Source organism: Mirounga leonina, unplaced genomic scaffold (assembly GCF_011800145.1).
Source record: "Mirounga leonina isolate KUSES-001 unplaced genomic scaffold, KU_Mleo_1.0 Mir_260, whole genome shotgun sequence".
NCBI classification, from domain to species: Eukaryota; Metazoa; Chordata; class Mammalia; order Carnivora; family Phocidae; genus Mirounga; species Mirounga leonina.
This window is the reverse complement of record NW_023270642.1, coordinates 4,116,958-4,133,664: the sequence shown is the minus strand read 5'-3', so window position 1 is coordinate 4,133,664 and position 16,707 is coordinate 4,116,958. Positions and strand designations below refer to the sequence as shown.

At 36.4% G+C, this 16,707-nt stretch overlaps 1 pseudogene; it reads right to left on the bottom strand.

Annotated features, from left to right (window-relative positions):
- Positions 1–8,322: 8,322 nt before the first annotated feature.
- Positions 8,323–9,432, bottom strand: LOC118026604 (annotated as a pseudogene).
- Between the last annotated feature and the right edge of the window lie 7,275 nt (positions 9,433–16,707).

Genomic DNA, 16,707 nt, shown 5'->3' with positions numbered 1-16,707 from the left:
GGGTGGTTCAACATTTGCCTATCAATCAACGTGAAGGAGCACATTAATAAAGAAGAGATGAGAAACATATGATCCTCTCAACTGGTGCAGAAAAAGCATTTGACAAAATACAGCATCCCTTTTGCAATGATGTGGATGGAACTAGAGGGTGTTATGCTAAGTGAAATAAGTCAATCAGAGAAAGACATGTATCATATGATCTCACTGATATGAGGAATGCTTAATCTCAGGAAACAAACTGAGGGTTGCTGGAGTGGTGGGGGGTGGGAGGGATGGGGTGGCTCGGTAATAGACATTGGAAAGGGTATGTGCTATGGTGAGTGCTGTGAATTGTGTAAGACTGTTGAATCACAGACCTGTACCTCTGAAACAAATAATACATTATATGTTAAAAAAAAAAAAAAAGAAGATAGTAGGAAGGGAAAAATGAAGGGGGGAAATCAGAGGGGGAGACGAACCATGGGAGACTATGGACTCCAAGAAACAAACGGAGGGTTCTAGAGTGGAGGGGTGTGGGGGAATGGCTTAGACTGGTGAGGGGTATTAAAGAGGAGTTGTATTGAATGGAGCATTGGGTGTTATATGCAAATAATAAATCATGGAACACTACATCAAAAACTAATGATGTAATGTATGGTGATTAACATAACATAATAAAACAAATTAAAAAAAAACCTCTTCAAAGTATAGGGCTAGAGGGAACATACATCAATATCATAAAAGCCATCTATGGAAAGCCCACAGCAAATATTGTCAATGGGGAAAAACTGAGAGCTTTTTCCTTAAGATCAGAAACATGACAGGGATGCCCACAATCACTACTATTATTCAACATAGTAGTAGAAGCCCTAGCCTCAGTAATCAGACAACAAAAAGAAATAAAATGGATTCAAATTGGCAAAAAGAAGTCAAACTTTCTCTCTTCGCACATGACATGAAACTTTATGTGGAAAACCCAAAAGACTTCACCCCAAAACTGCTAGAACTCATACAGGAATTCAGTAAAGTGGCAGGATACAAAATCAATGCACAGAAATCAGTGACATTTCTATACACTAACAATGTGACTGAAGAAAGAGAAATTAAGGAATCAATTCCATTTACAAAAGCACCAAAGCCATAAGATACCCAGGAATACACCTAACCCAAAAGATAAAGGATCTATACTCAAGAAACTACATAACACTTATGAAGGAAATTGAGGAAGACATAAAGAGATGGGAAAACATTCCATGCTCATGGATTGGAAGATTAAACATTGTTAAAATGTCTATGCTGCCCAGAACAATCTACACATTCAGTGCAATCCCTATCAAAATACCATTGACATTTTTCACCAAGCTGGAACAAACAATCCTAAAATTTGTATAGAATCAGACAAGACCCCAAGTAGTGAGAAATGTTGAAAAAGAAAACCAAAACTGGGGGCATCACAATGCTTGATTTCAAGCTATATTAAGAAGCTGTGATCATCAAGACATTATGGTACCGGCACAAAAACAGACATGTAGATCAATGGAACAGAATAGAGAACCCAGAAATGGACCCTCAACTCTATGGTGAACTAATATTCAACAAAGCAGGAAAGAATATCCAATGGAAAAAAGACAGTCTCTTCAATACATGGTGTTGGGAAAAATGGGCAGCCACATGCAGAAGAATGAAACTGGACCATTCTCTTACACCATACACAAAGATAAATTCAAAATAGATGAAAGACTTCAATGTGAGACAGGAATCCATCAAAATCCTAGAGGAGAGCACAGGCAGTAACCTCTTTGACATCAGCCACAGCAACTTCTTGCAAGACAAGTCTCTAAAGGGAAGGGAAACAAAAGCAAGAATGAACTTTTGGGACTTCATCAAGATAAATAGCTTCTGCACAGCAAAGGAAACAGTCAAGAAAACTAAGAGGTAACCCAGAGAATGGGAGAAGATATTTGCAAATGACACTACAGATAAAGGGCTGATATCCAAGATCCATAAAGAACTTCTCAAACTCACCACCCCAAAAACAAATAATCAAGTCAAGAAATGGGCAGAAGACATGAGCAGACACTTCTCCAAAGAAGACATAAAAATGGCCAACAGAAACATGAAAAAATGCTCCACATCTCTAGCCATTAGGGAAATACAAATCAAAACCACAATGAGATACCACCTTACACGAACTGGAATGGCTAAAATTAACAAGACAGGGAACAACAAATGTTGGCAAGGATGTGGAGAAAGGGGAGCCCTCTTACATTGTTGGTGAGAATGCAAACTGGTGCAGCCACTCTGGAAAACATTATGGAGGTTCCTGAAGATGTTCAAAATAGAGCTACCCTATGACCAGCAATTGCACTACTGGATATTCACCTCAAAGATACAGATATAGTGAAAAGGAGGGACACATGCACACCAATGTTCAATGCAGCAATGTCCACGATAGCCAAACTGTGAAAGGAGCTGAGATTTCCTTCAAATGGTGAGTGGATAAAGAAGATGTGGTTCATATATACAATGGAATATTACTCAGGCATCAGACTGAGTAATGCATCAACATGGATGGAACTAGAGGGTATTATGTTAAGTGAAATAAGTCAAGCAGAGAAAGACAATTATCATATGGCTTCACTCATATGTGGTATATAAGGAATAGCGCAGAGCACACACACACACACACACACAAATCCCACCAAAAAAAAAAAATCAGTGGAGAAATAGTTGAAAAAAAAATTGTATTACCACGAACAGTGCACAAGGTTTCCTTATTTCCACATTTTTAACAGCATTTCTTATCTCTTGCCTTTTGATATTAGCCATTAGAACAAGTATGAGATAATATTTCATTGTGATTTTAATATACATTTCCCTGATGACTAACACTTTTTCATGTTTGTTGGCCATTTGAATGTGTTCTTTGGAAAAATATTTATTCAGTCTTTTGCCCAATTTTTAATAGAATTTTTTTTTTTTTGCTATTGAGCTATATGTGCTCTTCATATATTTTGAATATTAGCCCTATAGAGATATACGGTTTACAAATATCTTTTATAGGTTGCCTTTTCACTTTGTTAAATGTTTGTTTGCTGTGCAGAGGATTTTTAGTTTGATGTAGTCCATTTATTTATTTTTTTATTTTGTTACTTGTGCTTTTTCTGTCATATCCGGGAAATCAATGCCAAACCAATGTAAAGGAGCTTTTCCCCTGTGTTTTCTTCTATGAGTTTTATGGTTTCATTTTAGTCCTATGTTTAATACATTTTGATTAATTTTTTGAGTGATATAAAATAGAGGTCCATTGTCTTTTTTTTTGCATGTTAATATCCAGTTTTCCCAACACTGTTTATTTATTATTTACTTACTTATTTTTTCAAAATTTATTTAAATTCTAGTTATTAACCTATAGTGTAATATTGGTTTCAGGAGTAGAATTTAGTATTCATCACTTACACATAACACTCCATGCTCATCACAATAAGTGCCCTCCTTACTACCCATTACTTACCCAAACAAGCAACCCAGTTTGTTCTCTATATTTAAAAATCTCTTATGGCTTGCCTCCCTCTCCTTTTGATCCCCCTTCCCTTATGTTCATCTGTTTTACTTCTTAAATTCCTCATATGAGTGAAATCATATGGTATTTGTCTTTCTCTGACTTATTTTGCTTAGCATAATACACTCTAGCTCTATCTACATCGTTACAAATGGCAAGATTTCATTCTTTTTGATGGCTGCATAATATTCCATTGTGTGTGTGTGTACCACAACTTCTTTATCTATTCATCAGTTGATGGGCATTTGGGCTCTTTCCATAATTTGGCTATTGTTGATAATGTTGTTATAAACATTGGGGTGCATGTGCCCCTTTGAATCTATATTTTTGCATCCTTTGAGTATGTATCTAGTAGTACCATTAGTGGGTTGTAGGGTAGTTCTATTTTTAATCTTTTAAAGAAACTTCATACTGTTTTCCAGAGTGGCTGCACTAGTTTGCATTCCTACCAACAACCTCAACGCCATTTATTGAAGAGACTATCTTTTCCCCCATTTAGTATTTTTGGCTCCCTTGTGAGGTATTAGTTAACTGCATATGTGGAATTTTTTCTGACCTCTCAATTCTGTTCCATTGATCCATTTGTCTGTTTTTAATCAGACAATACTATTTGGATTACTGTAGCTTTGCAGTGTGGTTTGAATTTAGGAATTGTGATGTCACCAGATTTGTTCTTCTCAAGATTAATTTGGCTATTTGGGTCTTTTGTCATTCTATGTGAATTTTAGATTTTTTTTCTATTTCTTGAAAAATGTCATGGGAATTTTGATAGAAAATACATTAAATCTATACAATGCTTTGAGAAGTATGGGCATTTTAACAATATTAACTCTTTTGAACATGGGATATCTTTCCATTTATTTGTGTCTTTTTCAATTTTCTTTTACTATTGTCATATAGTTTTGATGAAAATATATTTTACTTTCTCAGTGTAAATTTACTACTAAGTATTGTTTTTCAATGTTACTGTAAATGGAATTGTTTCTACTTCTTTTACAGATAGTATATTGTTAGTGTATAGAACATGCCTGATTTTTGAATGATGAATTTGAATTCTGAAACTTACCCAAATTTGTTTATTATTTCTAACAGTTATTTGGTGGAATCTTTAAGATTTTCTATATACCTCTGAAGAAATTATTTTCTATATACACAATCACATCATCAGCCATCAGAAACAATTTTACTTCTTCCTCTGTTATTTGGGTGTTTTATTTATCTTTCTTGCCAAATTACTCTGGATAGGACTTCTAGGACTATGTTGAGTAGGAGTGATGAAAGTGGGCACCATGTTCCTTACCTTAAAGAGAAAACTTTCAGCTTTTCACCATTGAGCATGATGTTGGATGTGGATTTGTCATCCATAGCTTTTATTATATTGAATATATTCCTTCTCTATCCAATTTATTGAGCATTTTTATTACGATAGGATGATACATTTTGTTAATGCTTTTTCTATATCTAATGTGATATTTTTGCCTTTCAATTTATTAATGTGGTGTATCACATTTATTGACTTGCATATGTTGAGCTCTCCTTGCATCCCAGGGATAAATGTCACTATTACTGTGCTGTTGAATTTGGTTAGCATTTTGTTGGCAATTTTTGGATCTATATTCATTAGAAATATTGACCCCCAATATTTTTTTTTCTTGTAATGTCCTTATCTGTTTTATATCAGGGTAATGTTATTTTCACAAAATAAATTTATGAATGTTCCCTCCTTTTCAATTGTATGGAAAAGTTTGAGAAGGGTTGGTATTAATTCTTCTTTAAATGTTTGTAGAATTAACATTTGAAGCCATGCAATCATAGATTTTTCTTTTGTTTGGGAGTTTTTTTTTTTTTTTTTTTTTTTTTTAACTGATTCAATCTCCTTTCTTGTTATGAATCTATTCAGATATTCTGTTTCTCTATGATTTAGGCCCAGTAGTGTTTCATGTTTCTAGGAATGTGTCCAGCTCTTCTACTTTTCCTAAGTTAATGGTATAAATTATTCATAGTAGTTTCTTATTATCCTTTGTACTTCTCTGGTATCACTTGTAATGTCTCATTTTTATTATTTTATTTATTTGAGTCCTCTTTTTTCTTGGCAAGTCTAGATAAAGATTTGTGAATTTTATCATTAAAAAAACTTTTAGTTTTCTTGGTCTTTTCTATTGTTTTTCTATTCTTTATTTCGTTTCTGTTCTGATCCTGGTATCTCCTTCCTTCTGCTATGTTTAGGCTTATTTTGATCTTCTTTTTAAAATTTGTTAAAGTGTAAATTTAAGTTGTTTGAGATTTTTTAAAAATATAGACATTTATCACTATAAACCTCCCTTTCATTCTGCTTTTGCTGCATCACCTAAGTTCTGGTATGTTGTGTTTTCATTTTCATTTGTTTCAAGATATTTTTTTTTTAATTTCCCTTTTGATTTCATCTTTGACACATTGGTTGTTTCTGAGTGTGTTGTTTAATTTCTACATATTTGTGAATTTTTCAGTTGTCTTCATGTTATTGATTTCTACTTTCAAACCATTGTAGTCAGAAAACATATTTAGTATGATTTCAATCTTTTAAGATTTGATAAGACTTGTGTTGTTACCTAACACAATGTATCCCACAGAATATCCCATTTGCACTAGAGAAGAATGTGAATTTTGCCTCTATTGAATGAAATTTCCTTATATGTCAGTTAGGTCCATTTGATGTTAAGAATAGTTCAAGTCCAGTGTTTCTTTGATTTTTCTGAATGATTTATCTATTGTTGAAAGTAGAGTATTAAAATCCCCTATTATTAGTGTACTGTTGTCTATTACTTCCTTCATTTCTGTTAGTATTTGATTAATAGATTTAAATACTCTGATATTGGGTGAATATATATTTACAATTTATATATCCTCTAGATGAATGACCACTTTCTCATTATATAATGATCTTCTTTGCCTGTTACAGTTTTTGACTTAAAGTGCATTCTTTCTGATATAAATATTTGTATCTCTGCTCTTTTGTGATTTCCATTTGTGTGTAATGTTTTTTCAGTTATTTCCCTTCTAGTCTAAGTATGTCCTTGAAGCTGAAGTGATTTTTCTGTAGGCAGCATGTATCCGGGTCACTATTTTATTCATTCAGCCACTGTATGCTTTTGATTGGAAAGCTTACGCTATTTACACTTAAGTAATTATTGATATGTAAGAACTTACTATCACCATCTTATTCATTATTTTCTGGATGTTTGGTAGTTACTTTGCTCCTTTCTTCTTGTCTTGTCTTTCTTTGTGAATTGATAATTTTTCATAGTGGTGTGCTTTGATTTACTTCCTTTATGTTGTGTGTATCCAATACACTTTTGTTTTGTGGTTACCCTATGGTTTACTTGAAATATGCTATTGATATGACAGTCTATTTTAATCTGCTCACTTAACTTCAATTATGTACAAAAACACTACAAAAAACTCATACAAAAAATGTGAATTTCCTTCCACATTTTTTGATGTTATAATTTACAAATTTTTATATTGTGTTGCCATTAACAAATTATTGGAGCTATAGGGGCAACTGAGTGGCTCAGTCAGTTAAGTGTCTGATTATTGGTTTTGGCTCAGATTGTGATCTCATGGGTCCTGGGATTGATCCCCATGTCAGACTCAGTACTCAGTGGGGAGTCTGCTTGAAGATTCTCTCCCTCTGCCCTTCCCTCTACGATCTCTCTCTTGCATGCTCTCCCTGACTCTCTAAAATAAATAAATCATTAAAAAATTATTGTAGCTATAGCTATGTTTAATACTTTTTTTTTTTTAATCTTTCAACTCCATACTGGAGTTAAGTGGCTAACACCACCATATTACAGTATATAAGTATTCTGAATCAGATTATATATTTACCTTTACCAGTGATACATATTTTCATAAGTTTTCATATTACTAATTAGTGTTTTTTGTTTGTTTGTTTCAGCTTGAAGAACTCCTTTCAGTATTTATGTAAGGCAGATTTAGTGGTGATGAACGTCTTCAGTTTTTACATTATGGGGAAAGACTTTATCTCACCTTTCTTTCTGAAGGACAAGTTTGCTTAGTAAAATGTTTTTGGTTGGCAGTTTTTTCTTTCAGCACTTTGAATGTATCATCTTACTCTCCTGGACTGAAAAGTTACTGTTAAGAAATTTGCAATAAGGAGGTTCCCTTGTATGAGAGAATTTTCTTTTTCTCATAAAATTCTTTCTTATCTTGGATTTTAGAGACTCTTATTATAATGTGTCTTGGAGAAGACTACTGTGTTGAAATTTTGAAATGACCTATTAGCTTCATAATCTTGGATGTCCAAATCTCTCCCCAAGCTTGGAAAGTTCTCAACCATTATTATATTTTTTTCAGGGAGGGGTAGGAGCAACTTTTTATAATTAAAATGTAAACGTGAAAAAAAATGGAATAAAAGTCCCTACTTATTTCTACTTAAGATGTCATGTAATAATATTTTACAATGTCCTGTGGGCCAATGTATATGTCCATATAACATACACATTTATAATACATTCTCTTTCCCACACATATACATACACAGATAATTATTTGCAGTTCAGTTTAGAGCAATTCGAATATGCTGCTCTATACAGTTGTTTGAATCACGTTTGGACCCACTTTCTTCAAAAAATAGGGAAAAGAGCAGGAAATAAAAAGGTTTGTTTGTTGTGACTGAGATTCCTTTGTTTAACTGTACACTGTGATAAGTAATTTTCTTCCATAGTAGTTCTGTGAAGAGCTGACTCACTGTGGTTTTCATGAGGAGACTTGGTAATGGATCACACATTCACTGTCATGCTAGGAGAGTAGCTCTCATTCTGAAAACAAAGAAATTTCCGCCCATTTTGCCATCATCCCTTGGAGTGCCCGTTTGATTACTCAGGCTCATATTATTGGGAGGATTCTTGGAAATACTGTTCATATCTCCTGGGCCTAAAGAGCCATTCATCTGATGTGACTCCATTCCTCCTACTCCACCCATGGAACCATCTGACCCAGGGCCCATTAGAAAATTAGGCCTGTTAGGACCAGGAGGTACTGAATTCATTAAAGTATATATGTTGTCTCCAGAGTTGGTTGAATCTGCTGGACTATGCATGATGGATGTTCCTGGTGGCCCTCCACCTCCAGGAGGACCTACATAATTCCTAGGAGATGCTGAAGAGTATGGCATTTGTTGGGTTTGACCAAGGTCTACCACCACCTGGACCCATATTCATTCCAGGCATTCTGGGGCCACCTAAAGTATTCAGGGAGGGTCTCATTGCACCTCCATAGTTTTGTGGTCCTAAGGGCACCATTCCTTTTGGAGGAGTCATTCTCCTCATTGGCCCACCCATATTTGGATGTCCTTGTTGTTGAGTTGGGTCCATTCCACTTGGAAGTAATGGCTGACTTCCTGGGACACCTCCAAGTGCCTGGTTAGGTATCTTCAATGGGGGTCTTGGACCTCCAGGGTACCGAGGTGACATAAAAGGCTAACAGAACCCTGGTGGTACAGGACCTACTGTCATGCCATCTCCTGAGGGAATGCTTCCTAGCACTGGGCTTGGAGCTGCTGCAGCACTATTATCATGGAAGGATTTTGCTTCACTTGAATGTTCACTTTCCAGTCTTTCTGGAGCTGCACAGTAGAGATCCCAAAATACACACCACCAAGAATGTAAGAATCCTGGTGGTTCCCCCAATGTGATATTTTTTCCCCATCTTATCCCTGATAAAAATGTTTGGGCCGATTTCTGAGCTCCTACATGAAGCAGATATTCATATATGTAGAGTGTTAACTTCTCCCGGGCCTGGCTGTCGGACGGGACGGCGCTGCTGTTACCCTTGCCTTTGCCGTACATGCTTGTGCCTAGAGCAGCTCCCACCGTAAGGCACCTGTAAACCCATTACAGCCTCCCCAGGAACAGCCCTCAACCATTATTTAAATAAGCTCTCTGCTCCTTTGTTCTTGCCCTCTTCTGTGACTCCAGTGATGCATAGATTGTTTCCCTCAGTGTTATCCTATAAGTTCTGTAGACTTCCTCCATTCATTTTATTTTCTTTTTTTGCTCCTCTGACTGGATAATTTCAAATGATCTGTCTTCAAGCTTACAATTTTTTTCATCTGCTTGGTCTAGTCTGCTGTCAAAGCTCTTTATTAGATTCTCCAGATCCATCTTTGTATTCTTTACCTTAAAAAAATTTCTATTTTTTGGTATTTCCTATATCTCTGTTGAATTTCTTATTTTGTTCTTATATTGTTTTCCTGATTTTGTTAAATTGTTTATCTATGTTCTTTGCTAGCTTTCTAAGCATCTTTATAACAATTATTTTGAATTTTTTGTGTGACAATTTATGGATCTCCATTTCTTTGGGGTTAGTCACTGGAAGTTTACTGTGTTTCTTTAGTGGTGTCATGTTTCCCCGATTCTTCATGAACTTTATGGCCTTAGGTAGGTATCTATACATTTGAAGAAGTAGTCATTTCTTTCAGAAGTTTTGACTGGCTTAGATAAGGAAATATCTTCTCTTTTTTTTTTGGGGGGGGGGTGCACACTGGATCATGCTGTGACCCTGGGTCTAATTCTGCATGGCATCAAGTGTGGAAGAATGTGATAGGTCTGGGGAGGCATAATGTGTTTTTGGTTCAGTCTACCTGTGTCCACAGCATTGACAATTGTGTGGTCCTTGGTGAGTGTAGGATATCTGTAGTTGTTGCAAGTGGGTTTGGGTCCTCAATAGCACCTCCAGGTTCAGTGACTATGGACCAGGGCTGGCAGTTGTGGTGGCCAGAGTGGTGGTGTCCACATGATAAACTGTGGGGACCATGTGCATTTGCCTTGTAGTGGCAAGTGCCAGTTGCACACATACACATAGCATTTGGGGCCCGTGCCATAAGCAAGGGCCAGTGTCAGCCACACATAACACTGGAAGTTATAGATGTTCATATGTACTGGATGTTCATATGTACTATATGTGGTACTGGATGTTCATATGTACTATATGGATGTTCATATGTACTGGATGTTCACATGTACTATCTTGGATGTACATATGTACTATATTGATTCATGGTTTTCCTATGGTAGAGCTCACAGCAGTGGAGGCCAGTGACAGAAATCAGGCTGAGGGGATACAGTGTACAGCTGGAAGGGCTGTCCCTAAGCATGCACACGGCAGTATGTGTCAAGCATGGGTGACTAGGCTGGTGTGTTGTCACACAGTTCTAGGTTGGCTGCCAGTGTAGATTCCCATCTCTGAGAGGCAGAGGATGAGGAGAAAGGGACTCAGGTGACTGGCTTCTGCAAATGTGAATACTGAAGGGCAAAAAACAATAAAATATGCAGGAAATCCATGGCAGCTTTGCTGGACATTGATATTTTCAGTGACAAAAGCTTCTTGGGTCCTCTGTAGAACAGGTCACTGGCAACTGTTACCACTTTTATTGTGGGGCTGATACTGATAGCCCTTGATTTTCTTTCCTATTCCTTGCTATCTCTGTATGTTTCAGATTTGCATATCTCTGGGTGGGGTAAAACTACAGTGGCTCTTTCTAGTGGTGCCTCAAAAGTCTGAGGAAGTTGGTGGCTCACTACAGACTCCCTTTCCTACCAAGAGGATCTCTTTCTATTGGGGGAGTTCTCTCTTGGTTCTGAACAGTGCCAGTTTGGGGATGAAATTGTTCAAGCAAAATGAAACTGCTCTTCATTCCTTTTTGTATGGTTAATATCAGGAGTTTTTTGTTCCACCATGTTGCTCAAGTTTCCTTAAGTGGGTTCCTGAGCTTCCCCAGAACTGTTTTTGCTCATGGATAACTGTCTACCTGTCAATTGTTATCAGGGGATGGAGGTTAGGGTCTCCTAATTCACCATTTCAGTGGCATCACCTAGCTTTTGTTTTTAAACAGAAGTCTTAAAATTTTAGATAACTTGAAAGTTGAAAATAATTAGAAATTAGTAATAAAATGTGTGCTAAAATATTGCAAGTTCAAAGTAAATAAACATGTTTTTTTTCTTTTAGGTGTGTCTGAAATAGTCTTACAAAAATGTTTTGAGTTTGTAGAGTTACTTAAAGCAATTTAAAAAGAAGTTATATGAGTGAAAATACAATTTAAACACATTAAGAGGAAGCAAGGAAAATTTCAAGAGCTTAAAACAATACATAAAAATTACCCCAAACTTTTCATCTAAATACAGAAACAATATGTAAATGAATGAACATGTTCATGGACTCTCCATACTTTACACATGCTTTTCTTTCCTTTGTTACTCCCAGTATCATAAGCCTTACATTTATGTTTCATCTTTAGAGAAAATGCCATGTCACCATGAACAGAATTGCAGACAGGAAGAAAATTGGGTTTTGGAACCTCAAGAAGACTCACATGAAAGGAGAAGGGAAGACATAAGAAGTGGGATAATAAATGATGTCCTTTTTCAAACTGATAAAAATGTTCATACCTTTCTTTTTCCTAGTATGACCTAGAAGTACTAAAAGAAACTAAAAGAGAAAATACTCTGCTTACGAGATTAATATGACTGAAAGTAATATAGCTCTTTTCTGGATTCTTATTTTTTTAATTTAATTTAATTTTATTTTATTTTATTATGTTATGTTAGTCACCATACAATTCGTCATTAGTTTTTGATGTAGTGATCCACGATTCATTGTTTTCATGTAACACCCAGTGCTCCATGCAGTATGTGTCCTCCTTAATACCCATCATTGGGCTAAACCATCTCCCCACCCCCTTCCCCTCTAAAAACCTAAGTTTGTTTCTCAGAGTCCATAGTTTCTCGTGGTTCTTCACCCCCTCCGATTTCCCCCCTTCATTTTTCCCTTCTTCTCCTAAGGTCCTCCATGCTATTCCTTATGTTCCATAAATAAGTGAAACTATATGATAATTGACTTTCTCTGCTTGACTTATTTCACTTAGCATAATCCCCTCCAGTCCCAACCATGTTGATGTAAAAATTGGGTATTCATCCATTCTGATGGCTGAGTAATATTCCATTGTATATATGGAACTCATCTTCTTTATCCATTCATCTATTGAAGGGCATCTCGGCTCTTTCCACAGTTTGGCTATTGTGGGCATTGCTGCTATAAACATTAGGGTGTGCTTCTTTTCGCTACATCTGTGTCTTTGGGGTAAATACCCAGTAGTGCAATTACTGGGTCATAGGGTAGCTTTATTTTTAATTTTTTGAGACACCTCCACACTGTTTTCCAAAGTAGCTGTACCAACTTGCACTCCCACCAACAGTGTAAGAGGGTTCCCCTTTCTCCACAACCTATCCAACATTTGTTGTTTCTTGCCTTGCCCATTTTTGCCATTCTAACTGGTGTAAGGTGGTATCTCAATGTGGTTTTTTTTTTTTTTTTAAGATTTTATTTATTTATTTGAGAGAGAGAATGAGATAGAGAGAGAGATCATGAGGGTCAGAAGGAGGAGCAGCCTCCCTGCTGAGCAGGGAGCCCGATGCGGGACTCGATCCCGGGACTCCAGGATCATGACCTGAGCCGAAGGCAGTCGCTTAACCAACTGAGCCACCCAGGCGCCCATCTCAATGTGGTTTTGATTTGAATTTCCCTGATGGCTAATGATGATGAACATTTTTTCATGTGTCTGTTAGCCATTTGTATGTCTTCTTTTGAGAAGTGTCTGTTCATGTCTTCTGCCCATTTTTTGACTTGATTATTTGTTTTTTGGGTGTTGAGTTTGAGAAGTTCTTTATAGACCTTGGATATCAGCCCTTTATCTGTAGTGTCATTTACAAATATCTTTTCCCATTCTCTGGGTTGCCTCTTAGTTTTCTTGACTGCTTCCTTTGCTGTGTAGAAGCTTTTTATCTTGATGAAGTCCCAAAAGTTCATTTTTGCTTTTGTTTCACTAGCCTTTGGAGATGTATCTTGAAAGAAGTTGCTGTGGCTGATGTCAAAGAGTTTACTGCCTATGTTCTCCTCTAGGATTTTGATGGATTCCTGTCTCACATTGAAGTCTTTCATCCATTTTGAGTTTATCTTTGTGTATGATGTTAGAGAATGGTCGAGTTTCATTCTTCTGTATATAGCTGTCCAATTTTCCCAGCACCATTTATTGAAGAGACTGTCTTTTTTCCATTGCCTATTTTTTCCCTGCTTTGTCAAAGATTATTTGACCATAGAGTTGAGGGTCCATATCTGGGCTCTCTATTCTGTTCCATTGGTCTATATGTCTGTTTTTGTGCCAGTACCATGCTGTCTTGGTGATCACTGCTTTGTAATAGAGCTTGAAATTATGCAACGTGATGCCCCCAGCTTTGTTTTTCTTTTTCAACATTTCCTTGACAATTCGGGGTCTTTTCTGATTCCACACAAATTTTAGGATTGTTTGTTCCAGCACTTTGAAAAATGTCATTGGAATTTTGATCGGGATGGCATTGAAGGTATAGATTGCTCTGGGCAGAATAGACATTTTAGCAATGTTTATCCTTCCAATCCATGAGCACGGAATGTTTTTCCATCTTTTTGTGTCTTCTTCAATTTCTTTCATGAGTGTTCTGTAGTTCCTACAGTATAGATCCTTCACTTCTTTGGTTAGGTTTATTCCACGGTGTCTTATGGTTTTTCATAATATTTTAAATGGAATTGTTTCTCTAATTTCTCTTTCTACAGTTGCATTGTTAGTGTATGAGAAAGCAACTGAATTCTGTGCATTGATTTGTATCCTGCCACATTACTGAATTGCTGTATGAGTTCCAGGAATTTGGGGGCGGAGTCTTTTGGGTTTTATACATAAAATATCATGTCATCTGTGAAGAGAGAGAGTTTGACTTCTTTGCCAATTTGAATACCTTTTATTTCTTTTTGTTGTCTGATTGCTGTTGCTAGGGCTTCTAGTACTATGTTGAACAATAGTGGTGAGAGTGGGCATCCTTGACGTGTTCCTGATCTTAAGGGAAAAGCTCTAATCTTTTCCCCATTGAGAATGATATTTGCTGTGTGTTTTTCATAGATGGATTTTATGAATTCGAGGAATGTTCCCTCTATCCCTATCCTCTGAAAAGTTTTAATCAGGAAAGGATGCTGTATTTTGTCAAAGGATGCTTTTTCTGCATCAGTTGAGAGGACCATATGGTTCGTCTCTCTCCTCTTATTAATATGTTCTATCACGTGGATTGATTTGTGAATGTTGAACCTACCTTGCATCACAGGGATAAATCCCACTTGGTCATAGTGGATGATCCTTTTAACATATTGTTGGATCTTATAACCTAGGATTTTGTTGAGAATTTTGGAATCCATATTCATCAGGGATATTGGTCTGAAATTCTCCTTTTTAATGGGGTCTTTGCCTGGTTTAGGGATTAAGGTAATGCTGGCCTCATAGAATGAGTCTGGAAACTTTCTTTCTGTTTCTGGTTTTTGAAACAGCTTCAGAAGAATAGGTATTATTTCTTCTTTGAATATTTGGTAGAATTCCCCAGGGAATCCATCAGGCCCTGGACCCTTGTTTTTGGGGAGGTTTTTGATCACTGCTTCAATCTCATTACTGGTTATTGGCCTATTCAGGTTGTCAATTTCTTCTTGTTTCAGTCTTGGCAGCTTATGGGTCTTCAGGAAGGCCTCCATTTCATCCAGATTGCTCAGTTTATTGGCATATAGTTGTTGATAATAATTTCTAATAATTGTTTCTATTTCCTTGGTGTTAGTCGTGATCTCTCTCCTTTCATTCATAATTTTATTAATTTGGGTCCTTTCTCTTTTCTTTTGGATAAGTCTGGCCAGTGGTTTATTGATTTTATTAATTCTTTCACAGAACCAGCTTATAGTTTCATTGATCTGATCTACTGTATTTCTGGTTTCTAATCCATTGATTTCTGCTCTAATCTTAATTATTTCTCTTCTGATTCATGGTTTGGCATCTTTCATTGCTTTTTCTCTAGTTCTTTACAGTGTAAAGTTAGTTGGTGAATTTGGGATTTTTCTTTTCTTTTCTTTTCTTTTCTTTTTTTTTTTTTTGAGTGAGGCTTGGATGGCTATGTACTTCCCCTTTAGGATTGCCTTTGCAGTATCGCATAGGTTTTGGACTGATATGTTTTCGTTCTCATTGGTTTCCATGAATTTTTTAAGTTCTTCTTTGATTTCCTGGTTGACCCAAACTTTCTTGAGCAGAGTGGTCTTTAGCTTCCAAGTGTTTGAATTTCTGCCAAATTTTTTCCTGTGATGGAGTTCCACTTTTAAAGCATTGTGGTCTGAGAATATGCAGGGAATGATCTCAATCTTTTGGTATCAGGTGAGACCTGATTTGTAGCCCAGTATGTGGTCTATTCTCGAGAAATTTCCATGTGCATTTGAGAAGAATGAGTATTCTGTTGTTTTAGGGTGGAATGTGCTGTATATATCTATAAGGTCCATCTGGTCCAGTGTATCATTCAAAGCTCTTGTTTGCTTGTTGATTTTCTGCTTAGATGATCTGTCTATTGCTGAGAGTGGAGTATTGAGGTTTCCTACAATTAATGTATTGTTATCAATATGACCCTTTATTTTGGTTAACAGTTGGCTTATGTAGTTGGCTGCTCCCATGTTGGGGATGTAGATATTTATAATTGTTAGATCTTCTTGTTGGATAGACCCTTTAAGAATGATAGTGTCCTTCTGTGTCTCTAACTACAGTCTTTAGCTTAAAATATAATTTGTCTCATATAAGAATTGCTACCCCAGCTTTCTTTTGAGGTCTGTTGGCATGGACGATGGATCTCCATTCCTTCACTTTCAGTCTGGATGTATCTTTAGGTTCAAAATGAGTCTCTTGTAGACAGCATGTGGATAGGTCCTGTCTTTTTATCTAATCTGCAACTCTATGCCATTTTATGGGAGCATTTAGGCCATTCATGCTGAGAGTGATTATTGAAAAATATGAGTTTATTGTCATCCTGTTGCCTGTGATGACCTTGTTTCTATAGATTGTCTCTGTAAATTTCTGTTGTATATCACTCTTGGGGTCTTTTTCTTTTTATAGAACCCCCGTTAATATTTCTTGTAGGGCTGGCTTAGTGGTCACATATTCTTTTAGTTTCTGCTGGTCTTGGAAGCTCTGCATCTTTCTATCAATTCTAAATGACAGCCTTGCTGGATCAAGTATTCTTGGTGGCATGTTCTTCTCATTTAGTACCCTGAATATGTCTTGCCTTTCT